Consider the following 4,432-nt stretch of genomic DNA (forward strand, 5'->3'; position numbering starts at 1 on the left):
CCGCGGAGTTCCAGGTCGGGTTGTTGCATCTGAAGCTTAGTTAGGGATTGTAGTTCATTTGCCTGCGATTACTAGTGTTTTTGCTATTCGTTTAGCTAGGGTTCGTAGTTCACGATCTGTTTAGCAAGCGACATTTCCTGGTTAGGGTTTGTAGTTCCTTGGCTTGTGATTTCTAGTATTGTTGCTATTCATTTAGCTAGGGTTTGCAGTTCACGATATGTTTTTCTAGCAATGGATGCACAACTTTGATGTGAACTTGGCAGGATTTGTGATACCGAGTCTATGTGCAGTTAGCTTAGGTCCATAATCCCTATTGGCAGAGGTTTAGGGTTCTGAGTTTGACTATAGCTATGTTTAGGTTGTATTGCATTCTTTTGGTACAAGGTGATGAGCATTCAACATTACTGAAGCTGTATGAATTGTGATGTTTGAGCTTTTGATTCAGTCATATCTACTAGTACTCCCTCCAATCCATATTACTTGTCACTCAAACGGATGTATCTTGGCGTATTTCAATGCAAGATACATCTGTTTGAGCGACGAATAATATTTGTTTGGGTTTAACTTCATGCTGAAATTGTGAAGAGTGATATTTGTGGTCAGTAGGGACCGTGAAGACACATTTGTCAGGGTTTAACTTCATGCTAAAATTGTGAAGGTTGTCGAAGGTCTGCTGGAGGTCGGCGAGGTGGATTGATCCTTACTTGGATTTCACTACGACGTCGTCGAGGTACACCTCCACATTTACTCTGATCTGTTTGTTGAAACTCTTCTGCATCCTCCGCTGGTACGTAGCCCCCGTGTTTTTGAGGCCGAACGGATCGTGATGTAGTAGAAGGGTCCAAGGGGCGGACCGGGCGACCCGATGCCACCCCGCAGAAACCTAATTAACTCCGACCTCCGTAGTCCTGACAAGGAGACCTTCATCATTTCCAGGGTGTCGGTGAAGATGATGTTGAGCCGCTGCCTCCGTCCATCAAGATGCGTGAGAGGTGACAACCCCCTGCGATGGGAACCAGCACCAGGGTGTGCTTGACTGGTTGTACGATGCCTTTGGGGTGAACCCTGTCATCGATGGTGATCGTTTCTTGGGACCAGGCCAACCATTCGCCGGTCGTGTCCTCTATTGTATAGATTGCACCTCTTGCGAGCTTCTGGTTTCGGCGCATGTCCGCCATAGTAAATATCATGTTCACGGATGTCTCGCGGGAGGCCTCGTAGCACCATGGGGGTCGTATGACGTGTCTCCATGCAAGGCGGTCGGAGCAATCGTAGACCTCTTAGGCCCGCCCTTGTCTATTATACACGTGTTTAATGAAGTGTGAAAGTGAGATGTTAAGGAATCACCTTGATCCATCAGCGACCAGCTCAAAAGAGCCGAACATGAGGCACTGGCCTGGTGAGAGATCAAAGGCCTCTAATGATTCTATGAGCTGGGTTCATTCTCGGGTCAACATCGCCAGTACCTGGCGCGCTAACTGACACTGCAAATTCCTGTCAGATCCCTCGGTAGGGTTCATGACAAGACCGAAAGTACTGGGATGGAGTCTGCACACACATTTTACCTAGGTTCGGGCCTTCAAAGAGTAATACCCTACATCATGCTTTATCTTGCTATTAATGGTGAGGCATACATCGTGTAGAGGATTAAAATGGTGTTTGAGATGTCTACTAAGAGTTGGATGTCAGATTGAATTGTTAATGAGGACCTAGGCCTCCCTTTATATAGACATGAGAGGCATATAGTTTACACACGGGGTAGGTCAAATTAGTTCGGTCGCCGCCCTCTGTCTTGGGGAACATGCTCATTGCCTTCGCCTTCTTAGGGTTCCTTGATATTCCTTAGTCCTAGTGAGCTCTGGTCAAGGTTGAGGCCGGGCTCCCTTATGTGAGGTACCCCGGGTTTAGGACCCCATCAGCGGAGCCATGGAACCGAACTTGCCAACGGCCGTATCGAGCTATGCAAGCTCCACTGTGTGTAACGACTGGGCCCACTTCCTCACATGGGTCTCCCTGTCGGTGATCTCCGCCACCCATGTCCTTGACAAGCGCTGTTGGACGCCGATGTATTGCCTCTACGGCTGCCTCGACGGAGGGAGCTTTGGGAAGTCAGCGAACCGGGTGGGGGCTGGTGCATCGGGCGTGCGACGGCTGCTTGATGACCCACAAGTATATGGGATCAATCGTAGTCCTTTTGCAAGTAAGAGTGTCGAACCCAACGAGGAGCATAAGGAAATGACAAGTGGTTTTCAGCAAGGTATTCTCTGCAAGCACTGAAATTATAAGTAACGAGTAGTTTGATAGCGAGATAATTTGTAACGAGCAAGTAACGGTAACGACAACAAAAGTGAAGCAAGGTAGCCCAATCCTTTTGAGGCAAAGGACAGGCCAAAACGGTGTCTTATATATGTAAGCAAAGCGTTCTTGAGGGTACAAGGAAATTTCATCTAGTCACTTTCATAATGTTGGTTTGATTTGTGTTCGCTACTTTGATAATTTGATATGTGGGTGGACCAGTGCTTAGGTGTTGTTCTTACTTGAACAAACCTCCTACTTATGATTAACCCCCTCGCAAGCATCCGCAACTACGAGAAAAGTGTTAAGAATAAATTCTAACCATAGCATTAAACTTTTGGATCCAAATCAGTCCCTTACGAAATAGCGCATAAACTAGGGTTTAAGATTGCCACTCTCGCAACCCATCATCTAATAACTACTCCACAATGCATTCCCTTAGGCCCAAATATGGTGAAGTGTCATGTAGTTGACGTTCACATGACACCATGATATGTCTCCAACGTATCAATAATGTTTTATTGTTCCATGATATTATATTATCTGTTTTGGATGTTTTATATGCATTAATATGCTATTTTATATTATTTTTGGGACTAACCTATTAACCTAGAGCCCAGTGCCAGTTTATGTTTTCCCTTGTTTTTGAGCTTCGCAAAAAAGGAATACCAAATGGAGTCCAAAAGGAATAAAACTTCACGATGGTTTTTCTTGGCCAGAAGACACCCAGGGGAATTGGAGTGCAAGTCAGAAGAGCCACGAGGTGGCGGCAAGGGTGGAGGGTGCGCCCAGGGGGTAGGGCATGCCCCTACCTTGTGGGATCCTCGTGACCTTCCCAACCTAGCTCTTCCTCCTATATATTCACATATATTCCAGAACCACCAGAAGCATCCATGAAAACACTTTTCCGCCACTGCAACCTTCTGTTCCCATGAGATCCCATCTTGGGGCCTTTTTTGGCATCCTGCCAGAGGGGGATTCGATCATGGAGGACATCTACATCAACTCTATTTCCCTTTTGATGAAGCGTGAGTAGTTTACCACAGACCTACGGGTCCTAGCTAGTAGCTAGATGGCTTCTTCTCTCTCTTTGATTCTCAATACCATGTTCTCCTCGATGTTCTTGGAGATCTATCCGATGTAATCTTCTTTTGCAGTGTGTTTGTCGAGATCCGATGAATTGTGGATTTATGATCAGCTTATCTATGAATATTATTTGAATCTTCTCTGAATTCTTATATGCATGATTTGGTATCTTTGTATTTCTCTTCGAATTATCAGTTTGATTTGGCCAACCAGATTGGTTTTTCTTGCAATGGGAGAGGTGCTTAGCTTTGGGTTCAATCTTGCATGATTTCACCCAGTGACAAAGTAGGGGTAGCGAGACACGTATTGAATTGTTGCCATCGAGGATAAGAAGATGGGTTTTACATCATATTCTTGAGTTTATTCCTCTACATCATGTCATCTTACTTAAGGTGTTAGTCTGTTCTTTATGAACTTAATACTCTAGATGCATGTTGGATAACGGTCGATGTGTGGAGTAATAGTAGTAGATGCAGGTAGGAGTCGGTCTACTCAACACGGACGTGATGCCTATATTACATAATAATTGCCTTGGATATTGTCATAACTTTGCGCTTTTCTATCAATTGCTCGACAGTAATTTGTTCACCCACCGTATTATTTGCCTTCATGAGAGAAGCCTCTAGTGAAACCTATGGCCTCCGGGTCTATTTTCCATCATACTAGTTTCTGATCTACTATTTGCAATCTTTTACTTTCAGATCTATAAACCAAAAACCCAAAAATATTTTATCTTTTATTTATCTATCTCTATCTTTCACCTTTGCAAGTGACCGTGAAGGGATTGACAACCCCTTTATCGCGTTGGGTGCAAGTGTTTGATTGTTTGTGCAGGTATTGGTGATTTGCGCGTTCTTCTCCTACTGGATTGATACCTTGGTTCTTAACTGAGGGAAATACTTATCTCTACTGTGCTGCATCACCCTTTCCTCTTCAAGGGAAAAACCAATGCATGCTCAAGAAGTAGCAGCAAGAATTTCTAGCGCCGTTGCCGCGGAGATCTACGCCAAGTCAAGATTAGTCTCCTGTCGACTTGCCAATTTTTGGTAAC

The sequence above is a fragment of the Triticum dicoccoides genome, chromosome 5B (assembly GCF_002162155.2).
Source record: "Triticum dicoccoides isolate Atlit2015 ecotype Zavitan chromosome 5B, WEW_v2.0, whole genome shotgun sequence".
Taxonomy (NCBI): domain Eukaryota; kingdom Viridiplantae; phylum Streptophyta; class Magnoliopsida; order Poales; family Poaceae; genus Triticum; species Triticum dicoccoides.